Source organism: Topomyia yanbarensis, chromosome 2, assembly GCF_030247195.1.
Source record: "Topomyia yanbarensis strain Yona2022 chromosome 2, ASM3024719v1, whole genome shotgun sequence".
NCBI lineage: Eukaryota > Metazoa > Arthropoda > Insecta > Diptera > Culicidae > Topomyia > Topomyia yanbarensis.
Genome location: NC_080671.1, coordinates 186,333,584 through 186,357,167, shown reverse-complemented (window position 1 = coordinate 186,357,167; position 23,584 = coordinate 186,333,584). Strand labels below are relative to the sequence as shown.

At 37.4% G+C, this 23,584-nt stretch overlaps 1 protein-coding gene across 2 annotated transcripts in view; it reads left to right on the top strand.

Annotated features, from left to right (window-relative positions):
- Positions 1–343: 343 nt before the first annotated feature.
- Positions 344–23,584, top strand: part of LOC131682392 (dual oxidase maturation factor 1) — a 147,139-nt gene continuing 123,898 nt past the window's right edge. The window contains exons 1-3 of one of the 2 annotated variants that reach the window (XM_058963829.1): positions 375–470; positions 928–1,308; positions 1,790–2,122. The gene's annotated coding sequence lies outside the window, so the exon portion shown is untranslated. Of the gene's footprint in view, positions 471–927; positions 1,309–1,789; positions 2,123–23,584 lie in introns of both variants that reach the window. The other variant, XM_058963828.1, reaches the window with a different exon arrangement.

Sequence of the window (23,584 nt, the reverse complement as noted above, 5' to 3'; positions counted from 1 at the left end):
TTCACGCTCAACACGGTTTGTGTCTACTAGCAACGTTTGCTCATGGCGAATACTGTGTCTATAGTAGTATGTAGTATAATAGGAGTCTCACGCCGTCTCCGTTTCCGCATACAGCACTCACTACACTCAACGCTGCTGCTCTGACGTCGTCGTTGTTCATCACTGTCGTTTGGTGCTTGTGGTTTCTGGAGATCTCGCAAAACCCCTGCCTGTCTGGTGCCCCACCTTGGCCGGCACGTCGGTAGACTTGGATACAGCGCGAGTGAGTGTAGTGAGGAGGATTGCACGAAATGCGGCCTGTGGTTGTGTTTTGAGACGGTATCGGGGGAACTCACGGGGCCGCACAAAACAGCTTTTGTATGACCGATCAGTTTACAAAGAACGTTCGTACGTGTCGGTAGCGATTTTTGTGCTTTTCCGTATTCAAATTTACCCGTGGCTGTATCGGATCGTTTCGGGGATCGCCTAAGGTATTGTGTTCATTGGATGTTTTGTGATTTTGTAGAATCTATAGTGGTGTGAATTGTGTTTGTCCCGCACGTTTTGTCCTATATGTATTGTTCTAAAATAGAAAAAAAAGTATAAATATTAGATCCTGTTACGATCAGATCGCTTACACTAATGTACATTAAATCTATGCATCTGTTCAAATGATTCCGCATGGTCATCTCATACAAAATGGAGACCAGTAACAGTTGCTAAGTGAATTCATCAGAGGGAATCATTACAGTGTTAAAATTGGACGTTGTGTGGTCGCAAAAACAATAAATCTCTCGGCAAAGCCCCAAAATCCCTAAATCTACTGCCCTAGTGACGAAGCGCACGCGATGTAATACTGTGAAGTAATAAAAACTTCATCGCTATTACCTAACTCTTATTTATTTTTCTTTCCTTCGCCTTGCACTCTCTTCTTCCAAAAACGAGCAGCAAAAACAAGCACTAAGTTTAGCGATGGGAAAAAGCGTACGATCGAAGCTCGCGCGTTGTGATAGAAAGTGAAAAGAAAACCCCGCCGCGTGCCGACGCCAGAGCCATTTTCCTTCGTCGCAAACCACAACCACACGTCATTTCTACAGTTGAAGTTAAAGCACCTTTGGCTGACGGGTGTGTGTAGTGAGGTAACCAAACTGCATCAAAGCAAAATAGCAAAAAAACGCCGGCTCGCAGCGCGAATAGAGTGAAAAGAGCAGCCAAACCGCGGGGAGTGTGAGAAAAATGGGCACTGCAAGCGAAAGAAAGTGAAAAGAGATGTGATATTGCGAGAAGAGCGGCAGTGGGCGAAGTAGGGTGGCAGTGCAATCGCAAGTGGTATGCAAAATGTTTGCGTTGCACATTAGAGTGTGACCGAGTAATTGGTGCATGAAGAGTGTTGCGTAAAGGATCAGTAGTATCAGCAAAACGATTTTGGCGAATGTGGGTTCACAGCAGAGATGCGCGCAAATAGTGTGTGGAAGAAAGTGTAGACAAATTAAAGAAATGCATGCGTACATGTACTAATATAGTAACGTAATAGTAACTAACACTTGCCATTAATTGATTCGATTTTCCGTTCTGGCATGTCAAGGCTAACAACTGATCATGCAATCAAAAACTTTAGAATATAAAATATTAAGTGATTTGCTAGCTAATCAACTAACACGCGCTGTAGAAACATTGAAGCAGATTGCACATTTTTTCAATTACACCAATTGAGTTATGCAAAACTGCACCAAGATTGTGTACAGCAAATTAACACCACATCACTAACATCTACCTACCGAATGAACGACTGTTGGTGATGATTTTGCAGATCCAAATAAATTGATGTAACCGAGCGAGACAAAGCATCCACGGCTTCATCGCTCGTCTTAAAACAGCATCCTCAGCAACGCCGAGCGCGACATAAGCAGCAAACAGTAGCAACAACAACAACAAACAAGAAATACCTAAGCGAAGAAGTTGATTAAATAATAAGCTTACCTTTGTGGCGTGGCGGTGAAGTAATCCGGCAGAGGCTGTGTGCAAGAGAGACATAGTGGGTCTCTCGGTGTCACGAAAAGTTACAGCAGAGTAGCATCAGTTCGCCGAACCGAGATAAAAAGGAAACCAGAAGCATCAGCTGTGAATTATTGCCTTCAAACTGGTAAGTGTGGGATTTTTTCTCCGATCAATCAAAGGGTGTCGCTTTTTGTTGCAACCAGGTGTTAAATTTGTTGTACATATATAGATAGCATAAACGAACGAAACTTGTCGCTAACTGAAGTTCAATGAACGTTGTTTTTTAGGTTAAAAGTTATTACAGGTTTCGAAAAATAGTTGCATCACAAAATGAATGAATCCTGTTATTTGTACTAAATTATGTCCCAAGATTTGCGCTTCTTCGAAAATCTTATCTGGTATGCACTACATTTTTATAAATCGTTTAATAGAAACGGCTCAATGCGTAAGCTTATAAAAGCCTTTATATATTCATAGGAAGCTAAACATTGCAAATAAACGAGTATTAATGATTATTCATTAGATTTCGTACGCCAGAGTTCCAATCTGGGCGATGGGGAAATATTTCATACCTCGGCAACTGAGTCTTAGGGGTCGTTCTCTCTCTCTTTCTCTCTCTCTCTCTCTCTCTCTCTCGCTATTACACACGTCCGTCTCATTATCGTGGTTGATGCCTTGATGTTCGCGATCAGATGTTCTTCCTAGCTTCTCGCAACGAGTGTGAAACTTGCGTTCATAACAGTAACTTCCTCACTGATGGCGCTGGCTGTGGATTTTGAGGCGCTTGACACAGTTTGTGCAGTCATCGTTATTGTCTGAGCAGCAGCCACAAGTTTGGCAATCGTTATTGATTCAGGTAATAACGTTGGAGTTTTCTGTGTAATGAAAGTGCTTGTTTTTGTTTTGCTACTAGGGAGTCAGGTAGCCAGGAGATAATAAATCGATCCACCTGCATTCTCACTGCAAAAATACAATTTGTAATGCATGGGAAATCACGGTGTGTTTTACGTATCACCCTGTAATTCAGAAACCAGAACTCGGATCCACTCAAAATTCAACAGCAGCTGATGGACCTTTCATTTAAAATCAAGTTTGTCAAAATCGGTTCAGAAAATTCCGAGAAACCGATGTGGACAAATCAAGAAATTTTGTTTTGTAACCATACTCTTCAACTCGTAATCCGGAACAAGATGTCGGTTGAAGATGAAATTCAATAGCAACCTATGGGAATATTATACCTTTCATTTGAATCTTAGTTTGTAAAAATCAGTTCAGCCATCTCCGAGAAACCGATGTGGACATTTTGTTAACAAATATTTCGCGATCTCGGCGAACTGAGTCGAATGTTATATGAGACTCGGCCCTCCGGGCCTCGGTTAGAAAGTCGGGTTTTGGAGCAATTGCAGGTTATGCAATTCTATATGAGAAAGGCAAAAGAATAATATTTAATTAGCTTAATCAGCATGAGTTCAATGTTATCTTCATGTGCTTATATTTTGAAATGTTGGTGGAATAGGTTTGAAAGTGAAGGGAATGGGGGGTTAGTAAAGTGGAAGTGGAGGATACGTCAGAAATCCTTCATCTTATTTCGGTATACGGGGTGGATGAAGGAAATGCGGGCGTGAGGGTGGTCCAAGCGGAGGGGAGTGATGGAGGAGGGTGGTGTAAGGGAAAGGCGGGGGGAGAGGCGGCGACGCAATACTCAACTGCATATTTTGCCTTCCATTTGAGACTTGGTTTGAGAAAATCGGTTCAGTCATCACCGATGAACCGATGTGACTTTAATTGTGGAATATGCCCGGAACTCCGGACTTCCGGAATCGTAGATAGTGGACAATATATTCAAAGAATGTTTGATTGGCAATCAGTGATCTAGATCTGCGATTAGAAGTAATTTGGTGACCATTTCAATAGTTTTTAGCCTCTGAGGTATTACGATTGTACCGATTTATATGGGAAATTCCAGTGTATCCTTACTAAAACCTTTGTAACTCCGGAAGCAAGAGTCAGAACCGAATAAAATTTAGCAGCAGTCAATGTTATTACTGTATCTTTCATTTGAAATCAAGTAAAAAATCGGTAGAGAATACGTTGGGGAATGGGTGTGATATTAGCTTAGGAACTTGGCGGGTTCCCCGGGGGCGTCATGAACCGTCATAGGTGGCCAATGTGGTCAAAGCTGCTTTAATTGATCATTAGTGATCCAGACCCGCAAACTAGAGTAATGTTACATCAATTTTAATATGTTTTACATCATTTTAACATCATGGTGGTACCAGTTTATATGGGAATTTGCTGTGTGACCGCACTCTTCAACCCGTAACTCCGGAACCGGAAGTCGGATCAACTAAAAATTCAATATCAGCTTATGGGAGCGTTATACCTTTCAGATGAAACTAAGTTTGCGAAAATCGGTTCAGCCATCTCTGAGAAAATTGTGTGAGTTTAAATGACACACACACACACACATACACACACACACACACACAGACATTTGCCGATCTCGACGAACTGAATCGAATGGTGTATGACACTCGGCCCTCCAGGCCTCGGTTAAAAAGTCGATTTTTACAGTGATTGCGTAGCCTTTCTTTATATGAGAAAGGCAAAAACGGCAGCTCTAAAACATCAGTGTGTCATAGAATGGGCTTTTGTCTTACATTTGCATCCGATCGCAAAATAATCGTTCGGGGCTGATACTCTTTTCAAAGATGCTGGGTAATATTGTAGAAAGAAACAGTTTTTCCTGTCAAAAATATATTTTGTTTTTTTTATTTCATTCCTCGTGCTGGAGGATTACTGATGTAATCTTGAATCAACCTCCTTTTCTATCAACATCTTGGAAGATACATTTGGCCTAAATTTAAACCTTTATATTTGAACAAACTCGATTAGATATTTAGTCATTAAAGAATCCTGTTTAACCGTTTCAAAACTAATATAAAAAATTGCAATATTCAATGAGAAATAAAAGTTTTGTCTATTGCACGAAAATGGGGTGTCAATATAAAAGTGGATATCGAAAACCACTTTTTCCCGAAAGAGACGTTGCTGTCACTATCACCAAATACTGGACAGACTTTCCAGTTTCCTTAATATGTGGTTTCCCACTTATTCTATAGAGCGAGTAAAGGCACTTTACCCTAGGCTTATTAGCCAGGGCAAGGTGTAAATAACTCTGTCCCACCCCAAAGGACCAAAGGAGCGACATTAACCTTCTTAGCCAAGTCATTCACAACGATTTATTATATTCCCTTTAAACTGAAACGGTCGGTACGGTTGTCCTCGTTTCTTCCTCCTTTAAGATTCAAAACAATTCGTTAATGAAATTATTCACTAAATGAATAATTTAATTGCAGTCTAATTTTGAAACATCTTCAAACCCAACTCTGCCCAGTAGGCCTGGCCGTTTCAATATTTTCGACATATGATAATATGCTTCAAATATTAAGTTTATCTTTGATATTAATATGGACAAGAAAAACACTACAGACTAACTGCAGTGTTTTCCAGGATGCTTTTCAATACTGGCTGTGTATGAGTTAGAATAGAATAGAATAGAATATAAATGCGGTCTTCACACTTATTCTATATTATGCGAGAAATTTTTAATAAACAGACTTAAATTCAGGAATCAGTAGCATCTGGCTCAAATGGCACGTTCCATCCCCATCTTGATCGGAGATTTGTGCCTTGTCAAGAATTGTCTTTTCATCTCTTTCCTGATGGGAAGGATTGGGGAAATGGTAAGGTTAATGGTAAGGAAAATAACGACACAGAACAATTATGACAGAGCATTCTGCACCCCCGGAGGGATGCCGGACGATCTGCAGGTGCTACAATAGCAGGAATAATATCTCCATTTAGAATTTTTATGTAAGCAGTGAGCCATACATAATACTCCCAAGGGAATAAAGACACTTCTCGATGGGCGGATATATATATACACCCCCGAGGGGATATTGATATTAAGAACATGTCTGTCTATACCAGGACACATGCTAGTGAACTCGGGTGATTCGTAGTTATGCTGCCTAAGCTCGACCCTCATTAGCAGAAGACAAAAATTAAGCCTGTACGATATTAAGCTTGTTTTAATGACCCTGCCACTTCTAGTTTTCCGATCTGTTTACTTCACATCCTTGGTCTCACTTGAGTACTATGGCTCTAATTTTCATAACTTTCCCTACCCAGTAATCTCTAGTTAATTGAATGTCGTTAAAAATGTAAAAAAATGAAAATGTGACTAATATAGTCGAAAAAAAAAAGATATTAAGAACGACAACACCCCCGAAAAGATATTGTCATTCAAATTCGACTTAAACCGATTTAGGTTTATAAACTTGACTTTTTGTAAGCCATAGTTCTGTTTATAACCCTTTTCGGCTAGCAATTCCAAAGAATGGTCGTTGATACTGCAAAAATACTGCTGTATTTTCTCTGTAATTGACTTGGTTCTCAGAACTTCCCAGTAAACTGCCCGCGAACCAGGATTATGGAAATCATGCCTCATCAAAACATCAGTGCTCCCTAAACATTCCTTGGGATTCCACGGAATGTAAAGGAATACCTTATTGTGGTGAAGGCTATAGGGTTCGACAATACAACGGAAGTCCCCTGCCTTCCCACTTATCTCCTCTAATTTCTGTTTCGGTCAGGTACAGCTTTGATCGTTATCCAGAGAAAACCAAATTATACCATATCTTAAGCCAAATCCACTGAAACTAGGGATGCATGAGTTAGGAGGGATTGAAAACAGACAGCCTTGAAGATTTTTTAGCAGATCATCCTTTAGCGCAATCGAAAAGTGTCCTTTCTCCAACCTTGCTTGAACTCGATAAGTATTGAGACTCGAAGAATCTATACAATGAGTCGAGGCATTGTTCGACAGAGCACCTCTGCGATTGCACTTTTTTCTTTGATTTTTGTCAAAATTCTTACCCATTTTAAGAAATTAGGAGTATGCTTCTCGCAACTGTCGGTATTCACACCTGAGGTTGTGAGAAGTGACTCAATATTCGTTTACATGAAATTGAAAAATTTACCGACAAAAAATCCAAAAGGAGTGAAAATGATCTGAATGCATCAACGGTTTGATCAAAGAAAGTAGGAATTTACATTCTAACCAATTCCACACAATTAAATCCAATTTTGTTCTACCACATATTTAAAATTAAATTATTACACTGTAGAACCGCAAGAAGGTCAGATAACGACGGTTCGAGCTCGTTTGGTACGAGCCAGTTTGCCAACTCATGCGTAATACAGTCAGATCAGAGAGTTACATCTAACACCTCTTCTCTGCCAGCTCGTGCAAATGTAGCGCGGTTTCCTTCATTAAGTATGTGCAGATTTGTATTACTTAAGAATTCCATTAATTCGGTTCCTTTCAAATTGACATCTGAGCTGCCCAAAATTATGTGGTGGGCATTTGCATCACTGCCGATTATGAGAGGAAACCCATTTCCCAACAGTATGATACAACTCTTATGAAATCATCAGAAGGTGATGGTTCATTATTACTAACATAGACGTATTTATTGTTTATGTTGTCAACAGTCATATTTACTGTGACAGCACAAATATCGCGAGTTGTGAGGTCGGATATAAGACATGCGTCAATAGCACTATTCGCATGTATACATGCACGAGGCATTTCACGTGGATTTGTCATGTAATATTTGTTGAAAGTTACGAAGAAGGGGTTAAATAGCTTTCCAACATAGAAGTTTCCTCTATGGAAATACGTTTCTATTTAAAAAAAAACCTGTTTTAATCCACCTAGCGGTGCAATTGTGCCTTTCTCATTTCTCTAAACTATGGCACGGAGGCTTTTCATGTTCAACATAATTGTGGAAATGTCCATTACATTCTTAATACACTTTGCACTTATACACAATGGCATGCCAGCCACGAACTTGATGAGCTACGTGTCGACGGTGAAACACTTGAAACAAAAAAACATCATACTCCATTAGCCTAATCAGTATTAGATCAATGTTATCTGCTTGCTAACTCATTTTGTCATGCGAGCGTGAGTATGCGAGGAGGGCGAAAGTCCCATGAACGAACGACTCCCCAGCTTAAATTGGTATGTTTTGTGATATAGTGGTGGTTTAAAGATGATGGGGTTGAAAGGGAGGGGTATGAGGGCTGGATGGGGTGGTGGTCTGAGGGGTGATTTAAGGAGATTTTTAAAGGAGGGGAGTGAACAGTAGAGGGGGGGGGTGTAACCCCTCTCCGTAAACCATCAACTACGCCCCTGTTAAAATCCAGAAACCTTATGCGAGTCGAAAAAAAAATTTGGCCCTCCGCCGGGATTAGGTTGACGTTTTTCAGAGTGATTGCATAACCTTTCTATATGAGAAAGGCAAAAATGTGCCAAACTCCAAAAAAGTGAATTGTCGTCAAATTTTTTTTCGAGTTTGCATCAAATCTCGACGTTTCATGCACCTTGAACACATTTAGCATCAAAAATAAAAATTCTATTTTTAATTTTTCCTATAGTTTATATGAGAAATTTCTGTGTGGCCGCACTCTGAAACCCGTAATTCCGGAACCAGAATTCCGATCGATCCTAAATTCAATAACAGCCGATGGGAAGGTTGCACCTTTCATTTGAGACTAAGTTTGGGTAAATCGGTCCAGCCATCCCTGAGAAAAATGAGTGACATTATTTGACACATACGCACATACATACACACACACATACACACACATACACATACACATACACACACATACACACACATACATACCCACATACAGACTTTTTCCGATCTCGACGAACTGAGTCGAATGGGATATGACACTCGGCCCTCCGGGCCAGGATTAGGTTGACATTTTTCAGAGTGATTGCATAACCTTTCTATATGAGAAAGGCAAAAGGAACAAGTAATACATTTAATTCATGTTTGTAAAAAGACCTGGGAATATTAGTTAGCTCTAGTAAGTTTGGTGTTACTTCGGTAAATACATGAAATTTAATAGTACATTTACTACGTTGCAACCTTTCTCCGTTTTACAGAAGTTTCGCAAGTTTATTTTTTTCGATTCCATATTAATTTCGGGTTTCACCCATCCTATGAGATGGCTGTCTTAAGATAAGGTTCACGTTTTAGTTGGTCTGAATAACAGGCAGAACATTTATAATTTAACCGAACTCAGTCGCACCATCATTGTTCTGCCTCATAACAACTTCTTCAGCTACATTAATGGGCACCCCTAACGAATAATTCACGTTGCGCCGCGTCGTCCCAGCCGCTTTTTTCCAACATCCGGGTTCAACACGTTGTTGGTGACTGTCATTAATTTTTTTCGAATTGGCCGGAGTCGTTGTGCTGATTCCCTTTCAGTCTGCTCACACTTCCATGTGGTATCTCGTTGAGCTGATCCATGCTCTCAGGGGGTGCTCCAATGATGATCCAAAAATAGAACCTGATTATGATTCAAGTTTGCCCTTGTAAAAATATTTTATCACGTAACGAGGAACACGTGGAACGAAAAATCGCATCCTGTTCAATATTGAGCCATTTGCAAATCACGATCCTAAACTTGATTCGATCATTTCCTTATTGAGAAACCTGAAGTACTCGCGCGTGAAAATTGTTTTCGGTTTGCTAGTGGTTGTAAAATAGCCAACGTTTGAAACGTATATTTTGTGCGTGCAGCCTACCCCGCCGATCAGCATAAAACATATTAAGAAATAGCACGATATGTTGTGGGCAAGCAAAAAAGATTAAGACGCCTCAAATTCATACGAAGAGATTAAGTAAATAAGTAAGCCTCACATATAGATGGAGTTAATGTTACAACCTCTTGCCGAAAATGAGATGTGAAGATGACGTTGACGGCGATGTTAAAAATCATATTTCATTGCGAGATATCTCTGAAGATGCGCAGGATGCTGTTGCATAATTCAACGAACAAAAAAACTGACTGACAGGTATTAACCCTGTAAGACCCAAATTTTTGTTTCGTTTGAAAAAAAAACATTTGTGTATGGTTTTTGTGAAAAGAAAGAAGAAAATAATATTGATAATTCTTGTAAGTAAAGGATTTTTCAATTAAACATTTAAACAGCCTAGAGGCGGGATTGGGCAGCTGAGCGAATAAAAAGCTTAGGGTTAATGCATGTACTCCAAGTGGCCAACAGTTGTTCAATATTGACATGGGAAGTGGGACTGTGTGCTCATATTTCTGAGACATTTTTAGATTATGATCGAGCTATCCTAAACTTATAAAAGTTTTATATGTGTTCTAACTTCTAGTAATCATCCGAGTAGAAACGTTCCCCGACTATTTCTTAACTTTTATAAATAACTAAATTAGTAATACATTAACTAGAAAGAAAAAGAAAAGAAAAAATGAAATATTTCTATTCTTTTGTAACCCTTACGTTGTCAGGGGAGTGACGGTGTTGAGACGGTTAATGTCGCTCCTTTGGCGATGGGGCAGAAGTATTTACTAGTGGTAGGTGGAACACTATTGTGATCCATGCATAAGAATCGAAACGAATTACTCTTCTACAGTCTCTTACAATATGAAACACAACGAAGTTTCATTTGTAAATGATGTTCGTAAGGGACCATTAATAAATTACGTAACGCAAAAATTACCTAAAATTGACTCCCCCCTCCCCCCATGTAACAAATTGTCACAAATTTCTTTATCCCCCCCTCCCCTATTACGTAACGAATTCCTTGAAAAAAAAATTTCCTGAGGGAAAACATGTTACGTAACGATCTAGCTTACTCCCCCTCCCCCCTATGACACAATATGTAACAACTTGTCGAACCCCCTTCCCCCCCTAAAAGCGTTACGTAATTTATGAATGGTCCCTAACATAAAATTCCATTTTGATAGAAGCATTTGCGAAACTTTTCAAAAATTTCAATTTGTCTCCTCTTTCACTTTTATGTTGAAAGCTATGAAATTTTTTAGATTTTACGGTAAGTGGAGGAATAGTAAATACATTTTTCAAAAATGTATCACTGTTACTATGTTTTAATTGCCGCAAGGTTCTACTGCATCGATTTTGTTGGCCATTTTCGGAAAATTTAAGACTAAGAGAAACGAAAGCAATGAAATTGAAAAACGGATAGTTATTCTAGAGCGAATCAGTTATAATCTTAGAGCGGAAAACTAGGACTAGGCAGGCTCGTATGTACATGAAGACATGAAGGAAATATGAAGAATCCTTTGCCTTCTGCGGGTAGGAGATGGGCTTTCCACCCAAATCTACCGCATGGTCGTTCATAACGGGTGTTCAATAAAAAATGCGAATGATTTCAATACCTTTCTGTAATTAAAGTAAAGAGCGTATTTTTTTCTCCAAGAGAATTGCTCTCTGGGCTCCCTAGAAATGGGTGGTACGTTTCTTTTCACTCGATGGATAATTATGTTGTCTATTGTTTGATGTAGGCAACTCTATTTTATATTCTTCTTAATGTAAATTAACAATGAAACGTTTACCTGTTCAATAATGATAAAATAATTAGAATCGGTCAACAACAACCATTGAGATATGGCCTTTTGAAGTAAACATTCCAACTTTTATTCATTTTTTTAATTTTCACATTATATTTAACGTTTGGTAGACACTCCTATTTTCATATTTTTTCAGTGCACCATATAAATAACACCTTTTGTACATTATATTTATGTAATTAAATGGTAAGGTTTTCCTTTAAAAACCGCGACACGTATAAACGATTTAAATAGTCAATTGACAAACATGGATTCACGCTTGAAGTCTGGTAGAAAACCCATTTATGACCGCATACCACATCCAAACCGTTATAAATTTCGATTCCGTCAATGAAATATTTTCAAACTTGCAGGGGATATACTTGATTACTATACCTTTCGAATGCCATGTACTAAATAAATAGACAAAAAAAATTTGTTTGTAGAGATAGGACCAAACCCGTGGGTGTTTGCTGGTAGCCTTATGAAACGTGTCATAAAACTTCAAATTTCAATTTCTCTCGAATCCCTCGATGGAACATTTTGAAATTCACTGAGAAGATACTTGGATACTGTGTCTTTCGAATGCCGTATGACAAGTTTATGGTCATTTTTTTGTTAATAACGGTTTTAGGAACACCGTGGGGTATAATTCTTTCGGTAATTATAGATTTCCTATATATTTCGAAAGTCAAGGATCTTCCCTCTTCGGTTACAAGGACATCCGGAAAGGAAAACTTGTTATCTTTCTCTTCCTCGTGTGTAAACTTAATATTTTTATGAATGTTGTTAATGACTTCCAACATCTGGAATATCTTTTATACAAAAAATATCATTAACGAATCACCACCAGAGTTCACAAAGAAATGGATAAAGCGGGTTTCCTATTAGGGCATCCTTAGGTTGTTTATTGAAGACACCCCGGAATGTAAAATAATTTTCTTCCATGCAAAGGCATATAGGTAAGTTTTATATAAGCTTACTTTGCTTTTCCACAGGTTATTGCCATTTTGTTGAAGTAACCAATACTCTAGAACCTTATAATTGAATCTTTTACAGGGACACTTGGGAATAAGGCGGATACATCAAAATAGACCTTTATTTCGTCCTCTTCGATTTCACCTCTTACGGGGTGGGTGTAGCGTAGTTGGTAAATCGATTGCCTTGTACGCAGCGACCTTGGGTTCGAGTTCCGACCCTGCACATAGGGTTAGAAATTTTTCATAAGAGATCCCGAAAAGGCGAATGACCTTAAGGTTAAAACCTCTATAATCGAAATAAAAAAAATTAAAAAAAAGATTTCACCTCTGAAGTTGAAGTTAGAATTAGTGATCCTGACTGACCGGTTGGGAATTTTTTCATTTGCAAGCCATTTCGCAAGTTTTTGGGTTGGGGCACTACTGAACTAATTTTCCTTACTTCATGGCCTGGTTATGAATTTTGGAAGTTCCGTTATTCTAGGTACGGTTGCTTGAAACTTTAAGGCGAGTAAGATTATCTCCCAGGATTAGTTTGCACTCTTTGAAGGATTTATCCACTCGTTTGATCATTTCGGCGACAGTGATTCTCTGTGCTCTATATGGGCCAGATGTAATTTTCTGTATTGTTCTTTGTCCATTATTACTACTTTGTTTCCTTTCAGCCTTAATATAAAACTTTAACTTCTTGAATATCGTAGATAAGTCATCATTATGTTCTAAGAAGATGTTCGTCTTGCCAAGATACTTGTCTTGCTAAAAAAGTCATCGATCACACTTTTATTATTTCGAAGCTATTATGTAATGTAATTTTAAATAAAAATTTCGAAAGTTCCACTTTTGAGCCTTCAAAAACAAACGGCCAGTTCAAATTATAATTAGAAGCGGTATATAAATACAGTAGAACTCAATAAATTTTATTTATTTTTGGCGTTTCTAGTAGAGTTATAGTTAACAGAATAATTGTTTTTTAAAAAATGTTAAAAATCATTGAAAATACTCCAAATAAGAAAAAGTATGCGTTAATGAAAGTTATGGATTTTGACGATATTCAAAATTATATGATGAAACGATTCTTTGTGGTCATCTAAATATGATTAGTTTTAAGTACTTAAATATGTGAAGAAGAGTACATGGCATGACAACATGGCTAACGACGTAAGCTGTTGAAAAAAAAAGCAATCACTCAATCACTAAAATATAAAGACAAATGACAGTCCTAGATATTCTTGATATGTATTCCGGAGGCCCTGTTGCCTTTAACCTAGCCGTTTCAAAAATAACAATTTGGGAAATGGCCGAAAATACACGATATAAGCCAATATACTAATATGGGAAGTTGTCCACTTTGGCAGTTTATGCCATTTTTGCTGTAGTTCACGACTATCTCTTAGAGTACCGATTTTGTACCTTTCAGTCGATGAGGATTACTTCCAACGCACAGCAAATTTTTCAAACCGCTTTCACTAGTTATTAGCTATATTAGTGAAACTTATGTAGTTCTACGAAACTTTTATAGAAGATATCGATTCTTCCATGCAGAACAGGATAATCAAAAAATGATGCCAAGCATTACGGAATTATTTCTACCCATTCCACCCTGAGATTTTTCCAAATTTGTGCAAATCAGTCAACCGTGTAAAGTGGGATTAAAAATGTATTGAGAACAAAGAGGATTTCAGATTTCAACAACCAGGTATCTTTGCTGATGTCCAAACGGCCTAACACACTATATGCGGTGGTAGGAGTTCGATCTCAGATAAGCTGCGTACAGTGTAATAGACACGAACTACGCTACACACTAAAAAATATTTACATCTCGTAAGATGCACATAAAAGGAGCGTCACAATTCACTTGAATTTACATTCAAGAACATGTAAAAATGCGCTTTGTTCACAATTCTCCGGCTCCATTCAACGGAGCTCTACATCAAAAGAGACACACTATTTTATTTCACATGTCGAAACATGTAAAATTCCATCACTAGACAGCAAAATACGTCGCAATGTTGTTTACGTCGAATGTAATTTTCATTATTTCTAAGTGTGTATAGTCTTTCTAGACGATGTAATCTGACCTTCATAGCTGTAAAGCGTTGTTTGAGGATTAAATGCCTCCACCAAGAAGTAGGAATGCTGGAGTAGGTTGGGTTAAACGTCAATTATTGGAATGTTGTCCAGAGTAGCAAAAATTTTATCGCGTATGCTCCACAATGTGTAACCAAATATTGCACAGTTCCCACCAAATCGAACTGCACAGTATGAAAGTGTGATGAATCAAAAGTGTGATCAAAAGTGCAACTCCTTCGACCTGACAAATTATTGACATAGAAAAGTGTCAAAATAAACTTCTTCTTACTTTTAGTAGCTGGAAGGTTAGCATGGCTGCTAGTATCCCGGTTTTTACACTAAATTTGATGGAAAAAGTTAATTTTTTGTCGATTTCATATCATTTCATATGGCAACCGTGAAAAAAGTGTGATAGCGAAGTGCATCAAAATTCCAACTTTCAAAGCAATAAGCAATATGAAGCACTGCTGTTTATGATTTCTGAAATACTTCATGTGGTTTGCACATGATCTTTTACATTGTTTCGTTTGGTGTTGATCTTGATTGCTTCTTGATGTTCCTGATATATTGAAACTAAACAGAGTCGACTTCTGATTATGGAAGAAGTTTGTATTTTTTTTCATTCAATCAATATTCCACTTCACTTACTTAGGGAACATTTGGAATTAATCGATATTTTTTTGAGTTGCCGCGGCGGTTTGCCTTGAAATTCGTTCATTTTGTTCGCATTCCTTTCTACCGGAATAGGAGTTCCGGTTCTTTGAAATATTATTTCTTTAAGGTACACATTGGTGGCGAGGTAGATTTTTTATTTTGCGTCAGACGTTTTGTGCATTTATTTATTGTGCCCGATTCGGGGAGGTGTAAAATTCTTCTCATCAGTAACTAGCACCATCTTGGTGCCAGTTATATGATAAATCTAGACTAGCATCAAAATTGGCGCTGATTAGATGCTAAAACCATGTAACTGACACCAACATGATGCTAGTTACTGATGAGGAGAATCCGAAACGCTAAAAACTAACTTTTAGTTAGGTAGTGTGCCTTCCCCACAAAACAATTCGGATCGATCCAAAAACAATTTTTTTTGCTGTGTCTCAACGATTAACATTTTCACTATTCGATATTAGAAGTGTTCAATGCCACGTAAAGTTCGTTTAAATTTCAAAACGAAACAAAAAAATTCCAATCTGTCATATCATTTGTACAATTCGTTTCAGTGCCAATAAAGTAAAACATGTCGGAATATAAAAGATGTCGGACGCTCGTTTCCGTCACGCATAATATGCCTTTGCTTTCATCAATTTAGCAAGGAAAAACTGAATTTTAAAATAAATTTTTTTTTATTCTAACAGCACAAGATGATTGTGTGAAGAATACTAGGAGAATACAATATAATATTAGAATATTTCTAAAAATATTCACGATACCAAATGTCCGAGGTTCTACAAATATCCTCAAATGCACGCACATTTGCTGTGTAGATACTTTCACAAGGGCATTTTTAAACTTCTTTTTGAGATTTCATGAGCGTTTGTGTTCATGACGACTTAAATTTTTTTGTGATAGGTTAGAGTGTAGTGAATATTTTGCCACATCAGAAGATCGCTTAGCAAACAAGGTTTTCTGGTTGGTTGGCTAAGGTTAAAAGGTGTGCCAAACAGTTAATTGTTTTTGCTTAAAATGCATTGACACTTGAATCGAAATGTTGGATTGACGTTTGAAATGTTCAATAGACATGCAGTGCCACGGTTCCAGCTGCTCTGATGCTCTTTAAACATCTTGATCACATGGGATATAGTGCAATTTACGATTTCGAGCTGCTACTGATCTATTTTAAGTCACATGCTAAACAGTAATGAACAATTGATCTATATAATGATTTTATATTCATGCTGAGTACGGCGCCCTTAAAGTCCCAGGGCCTCTGGTGATGGCCCAGTGTGCCCATGCGTTAAGACGGTACTGTTGGAGAGTACTTGAAAGTACCATCCTTCTCGCCAGATTAACTTTCAATATCAGTTTTTCCCTGCAAAGCGTTCCCACTTCCTGTTCTAATAGAAAGCTGATATATAGCAAAAGTTTACCTTAAGAACGGTTACAGTTTCCTCAAAATCGAAGCACACAAATTTAAGCACTATTGAAATACTGGCTTAAAATATGCTCAGAATCACGATGACAAAAGATTTGCGTTTTTTATGGCGCACACTGTGTGACCGACATGATGCAAATAAAATTTCAAAACACCAGCCTATCTTAATCTACTCTTAACATGCACCATAGATGCTAACTATGAATTTGCAGTTATGCAATAATGAAGTACTCTTGAAGAAGAGATACCAAGTAGCAATAATTTCAGGCAATTTAAAGAGAACCGTAAAATTAGGTATCATTGATATCTTCCGTGAAGACCACCTTTTAGAAACTAAGTAAATGATATTTTTTAAATGGTCTTGTCAGATTTATTTTGTTTGAAAATAAAATAAAATATTTGGATTGTAAAATTTCTTTCTTGAATTTTTAGGTGAATTTGATCGGTAAAATCCTTGCATCTAAAATGGAATATTTAATAATTTAATGTTAAATAATAAAATGTTTAATTTCACAATAACTTTGTGATTCGTCTGAAGAAAACGAAATTGCCTAAAGCGAAACTTTCAACGAACTTTTTCAGGGATACTACGAGAATGTACAATTTAACAATAAAGTTCGTTATTTATTGAATGAAATCTTTGCTGTATCCAAAAAAGTGAACAGTTCATTTATAGTTGGTTGATATTAGATAACTGTATACAATGGGTTGTTTGAACTGATCGGAAATATACAAGTAAATTGTACCATCTTCAATTCGTGTTCGAAAAACATATTAACGCTGTACGCACATGAGACGACAGGACACACGCCACAAAAATATTCACTATGGATTTTGTTCTAGCTATTCCAACGCGACAACAGCAACGGCGTTGAAATAGGTGGAACAAAATCCGTAGTGAATATTTTTTTGTGTCCTGCACAGAAAAAAATATTTTGTAATTTTAAATTTATTTGCATGCACATATTTGGAGCATGAATATAAATGTAAAGTTAAGTTCCACCACAAATACACGCAATTTGTCGTGTTTTTTTCAACGAATTATATTGAAATTTTACACGTTGATTGAAGATTACAGTTTCATTAAACGGGATACCAATGTATTTTGAATCCAATATTGCTGTAAAATAAACGGCATGTAATATTACACGAGCGAAAGTGTAAAATCATATGCTTTTTGATGTTCCCATTCAGTGCATCGAATTCAACTAAATTTTCAATCAAATTTTCGATTCAAGCTTTGTATGTTTACATTCGTATTGATTTACATTTCGTTTAAATTTAATTATTTTTTGGAGTGTGTCGCCTCGTATGCGAACAGCTTGAACGGCAAAATAATCACGACAGATAATACATGATTAGCAGGTAATTGGTTTTTGTCACCCTGCGTTGTTACAACGTTATTCAACATTTACTAAATAGAGTCTCACTGAAACAAGGATACCTCGGTTTACGGTAATTGAAATCAACCGACGAACCTCCATAGCGCACGAACATCCTGCGATAGAAATCAACTGCAAACTTTTGAAGGAAGGCAGTGGGTGTTTCTAAAACTGCTAAGAACGTTAAAGCAATTCCTAGCAGATGCTCTTAACCGCAGAAGAAATACATACAAATAAAGTAGTAGCAGTCCGATGCAAAACACGTTTTTACACTAAATAAAGGTTACGTGCCTGTCGACCAGCGGCAAGTTTCCTGTTTCTGTGCCGTGTCGTTGTTGTTAGCATCGGTCATTTGCTCGCGAAGTTTGCACACCCGACTGTTTTGGGGCAGCAAATTCGAGCCTCACAGAGGCGTTAGCGATGCAAGCCTGGCACGGGGCAATGACGACGCCAAAAGAAGACAGCAATAAAATTAATTATGCATACACACATCGAACTCTATGCCGTTTCACGGGACAGCGTAAGACCTCTTCAAGTTATCTCCAAAGTTATGCACAGTCTAAGTGGATTTCAGTGTTGCAATTGGAGTTCGTCTACACTTCGGTTCGCTACTTGGAGGGCAATTAATCAATCAGTTTGATTGCTATGTATGAAGTATGGACAACCATTAGCGATGGGAAAATTTCCATGATGAAATCAAAAACTAAAGTGTTTTGTTTTGGATTTAAATTTGAAAGATTTTTAACCCACTCGCATTCAAAAGTCCACCCTTACAAAGCGAACCTATCAGATTGGTCAATAAATATTTAGTTAAAAAACGTCATTGTCAAGACTCTCATTCATCCGCCGAATTAAATTGTCAAGGTTTCCATAGGTTTAGCGAAGCAGTTTGTTTCTCAGCCGGAAAACAGACTGCCTAGGGTTTATGGTGCGGATTGTTGGAAATAACGTAATGAACTGAACGTAATGGTCAACGACCTATTGCCGGACCTGTTCGAATTGAAAGAACTTAATTGGGCAGATCAGCCAGCGGCGGTCCCGCCAATTAGTCGCACTACCTTATAAGTTAAGGAAGTAGGCAGAACCGGTGGACCAGTTCAGCATGATTTAAAACGGGCAAAGCGCCGAATACAATGGGCAAAGTCCCACAACACACGAACGATCCGATCCGGTCGGACTATTCATTTAGATAGGTACAAGCGGCAAGAGCGGACGCACGTTGAATCAAAAATTTATTGCGAATATAATGCAAACAAAGGAAATGTCTTTACCAGCGTCATCACCAGATGACAATGATAGATATAATTTAACATCAACGCCGCGAAAAAAGTCAGTGGATGTGTTAACTAACCCCTTAAGTTGATTAAATATGTGTGTATGTGAAGGTGTTCGTTAGCAAGGAAGTATACAGATGGTAGTAAGCTTGTATGTAAAATGGCAAACATATCTTTTCTACGAGTTTTTACATTTCTTACAAAAGTAATGTATAGGATTCGCTGAAACTTTGAAAACTTTTTTCGATGCCCGGAGGGCCGTGTCTCATATTCCAATCGACTCAGCTTGACAAATTGGGACAATGTCAGTATGTGTGTCTGTATGTATGTACGCTAATATCATGTATTTATCTCAGCAATGGCTGAACCGATCTTAACGAAACTAGTTTCAGATGAAAGGCCCAACGGGGCAACTTGTTTGTTGTTTATTTCCGAGATATGGGTGATTTTGTCAAAAACATGTTTCAAGTAATTAACTTTTGAACAAAGCCATTAAATCGTGTTAAGTGCATATAAATCGAAAGTTTATAAAAATACTTTTCTAACAAGCTGTAAATCTTCTAACGGCGAACGACGGAGATACTAAATATTTAGTATTTTTATTCCTCACTTACCAATTTCCAATAACTAAAAATGAGGCCGTTACGTAAAGACCATTGCACAGTGGGCAAAAAGCGACCCCCAGAGGCACTTAATTAATCGCTGCAGGATTTCTATAATAATTTATATATGAAAAGTTGCGGAATTTGATAAGAAATCAAACGCAACTGGTTTGGTTCACTGCATGTATCTATGGCCATAGTGAAGAGGGTTTGTGTACCGGAGTATTCCTGATATTGGGGTAAAGTAGTAAAACTACCAAAATTTTCGGCTTTGTTCGTTTTCATTTCAGTTTCTACACCCAAAACGCGAATCGTATGAATTACATGCGAATAAGCACGATTCTAATGAGAATTTTGCATTGTAACTGGTATAATGCATAGAAAGCGATATTGGTCCGGGACAAAAATGCATTAAATGGCGATTACACCACAGAAACTTACACAAACCCACAGTCGGGAATGTATTAGTGAATTTAACGATATCGGAGTATTAGTATTGAAATGACTCCTCACTAATACACATGTAAAGGACATCTCCACTTGGATACACGTGCGCTCTGAAAATACTAATACACGCTCAAGGACCTGTTTCCATTTCACCTTTCTACTGATCACATGCTACATATTGTAGAGAACGGTTTATAGCATCATAAAATTGATGGGGTGTGGGTGATGATTATGTGTTGATTTTATATTGAGCTTTCGGCGTTCTCTCAACCTTAAATTTACCAGCGACATGCGAGTTCTAGCCACTAGATAGGTTCATAAATGTTAATAATGTTTAATGATTATTTAAGCGCACTATACGCAGGAGAAAGTTACCTATATGGGAACATTGGGCTATCAAATTTCAACATTTGTCTGATAGAAGCCGTCCGCCAGTCATTTCTGGCATTCATCATATCAACAGTACTTTCAGGTGATATCATATCAGTATTTCGCAGTAAAATTATTTAAGTTTAAAGTATCATAAACTATAAGGGCAGTGATGACATGGTTTTGCGCTTTTGAGCAGCAGTGGCAGTTACTCATTTCAGTTTGTATTATTTCCCGAACATACGAATCCAGCGCACACAGGTAACTGGCGTCCCTATCTCTACATACAGAGTTTAACAACTAGGTTTTACACCAACCGACATAACCCCACAAAATGAGCCGGATGAACTTTGTTTGACAATTCTCGGTGGTTTGTTTACATGGGAGTTACGTGAGTTCGATTGTAACAGATGAGCACCCGTTGCACTCGCACTCACGTAATTGACAAAGTAAAAAACTATCGAGAATTGTCAAACATGAACTTCACTCATCATAAGTTCATTCGTGTCGTCATCTTGTAGAGCTCAACAGGTAACATCGTTTTTCAACCGATCAATGGGGGTCAGTTTGACAACGTCAAAATCGCTTGAAATGTCATCAACAAATAGCAGTAGCAGTATACAATAGAAAACAATGCACACTTTCTCTAATTTGATCGAAACTAAAGTGCTTCTCGTTTGCATTTAGACAAATTTCGTTAATTTTGTTACAAACAAAGTTTTTTATATTGACTACGCCAATATGACGCCATGTCATCCTCTTGAGCGCACATCATCGCCCTGGTCAACGATCATCGCAAATCAATCTGAGCACAAATCATTTTCTTCCACTCTTCTCTGAAGCATAGAATGAGAGAGCGATGATTTTACGGCAAAAGCTATTCGCTATGGCAAAATAACGCGTACATCACACACTCTCATAAACGCAAACTGTTCACGCGTTTAGTGTGGTTGGAATTGAGCTGTTCGCAGACAAAAAAGCGCAACTGTGTATGAAGACAGAAGTGCATACAAACACCACAGAGTTATTCATGTATAGAATACACCACTTTTTTGGAGACTCAGCAAGCAAAACAAACTAATACTTTTACATGCGGGCAGATAATATGGTAGCGTGTATTCTCAATCAATTTATTTCATCATGTATCCAAGCTGTGTTGGTATAATGCAGTAACTATGCTTGGTCTACAATGCGAAGAAGGCATGATTCTAATTCGGAATATGCACGAAAGGATTTAATGCCTTTTTTGCATTGGGAAATTGTTTTGGATGTAAGTGTTAACAATCACGATAGGATAAAATTTTTGTTCGAAGATACTATTTATGGAATTTGGGGGAGTGTGTTAATAGAAGAGTGTAGGTTATGTTGGTATCTAATGCTATATTAGAGTAGTTTTTATGGTAGAATTAGACTTTGATGCCGGATTGAATTCAGATTCTGACTGATTTTAATAATTATATTTTTATTACTTGTAATTTTGTATATCTCAAATTTGACTATTCATCAGTGTTAATTGAGGAGTGCATTTACGATAGTTCTGTACCAGAATTACAATCTAACATTAGGGCAATTTAAGTAAATTCTTGAAATTTGTATGACTTTAAATGAGTTCGGGTTTCGAATTATGTTCCCTGCGTTCTAAACGAAACTGGAAACCTGGTTTCATCTATGCCGTCTCAAATTCTATGTTAAACTTATTAGTGTAATACAAACTACAGTACCGGACAGTAAAAAAAATAAAATCGAAATATTTAAATCTTGAAAATACAGGTTTTAATTATAATTTTCACGAACATTTATCTGTCATTGAATGATAACAAATTACACAATAGCCGTTGTTATTGTATCCCGAAATATGGATTAGTACAGCAAAAAGACAGAATATAGTGAATGTAGTCCAGCGGCTTGTACGTGATTATATTTCGTCGCTGTTGTGCTATCTTATGACAAACGCCATTTTGGGGTAAACTGAGTTAGATATGCAACATTACTAAACTGAAAATTCTCTACAAAATGGCGTTTTCATAATTTTGAAATTTTGCTTGGTTGCTGAGGTATAGCGAAAAAAGTGATGAGAAATTGTCAGTTTTTTGCTTTAAATTACTTTATCTTGGGATTCGCTTCAGTAATGTAGAAGTTTTAGATGTTTTTATATGTAAAAATGTCTGAGGAACACAATGGCATAATAATTTTTAAAATAAAAATACATGTATTGCGAGAAATATGCAGTTTTACTTTTAAATTGGCAATATTTCATGTTTGGCAACACTGTAATTAAAAATTACTATTTTTTCTAGATTGCTTGCTCAATTTCCTTCAAAATGCATCTCATCGATTGTTTCTAGGCCGAATAAAGCCGAAGATATTAATAAAAGTTAATAATTGATGCTTTTTTTCTATGGAAAATTTTCCATGCACAATTATGACACGCCATACAAATTTTGCCATCAATACACGCCTACGACACGTGTGAGTGCGACTTTTGTTTACATTTATAGTGAAAATTCGCAGCATAGTCAACCGAACTTCGTGATATTTGAGAGTTTAATACAGAATAGATTGAAGCATTAATTGTCTTCTTTGAATTGTTTTTACCATTTATAAGTTTCAAGATATTCAATCTCAAACTTAAAAAATCGTTTTTCTCGAAATGTGCTAAATGGCGCTTGTCATAAGATAGCACAACAGCGACGATTTACCAACGCTGATGTCTGTAATATAGCATGGCTTCAATTTCAGAAAAAAATGACATAAAAAACTTTTTTGAGACACCCTAATGTGGAAAAACTCTACTATTTCCCTAACGAAAAATAGCTGCGAAAAAATACTTGTTTATTGAATACTATCGGAAAAAAATCAAATTGGCAGTTTTACTACTTTACCCTAATACCGTGAATAATCCGGGTACTCAATACCCCGTAGCTCT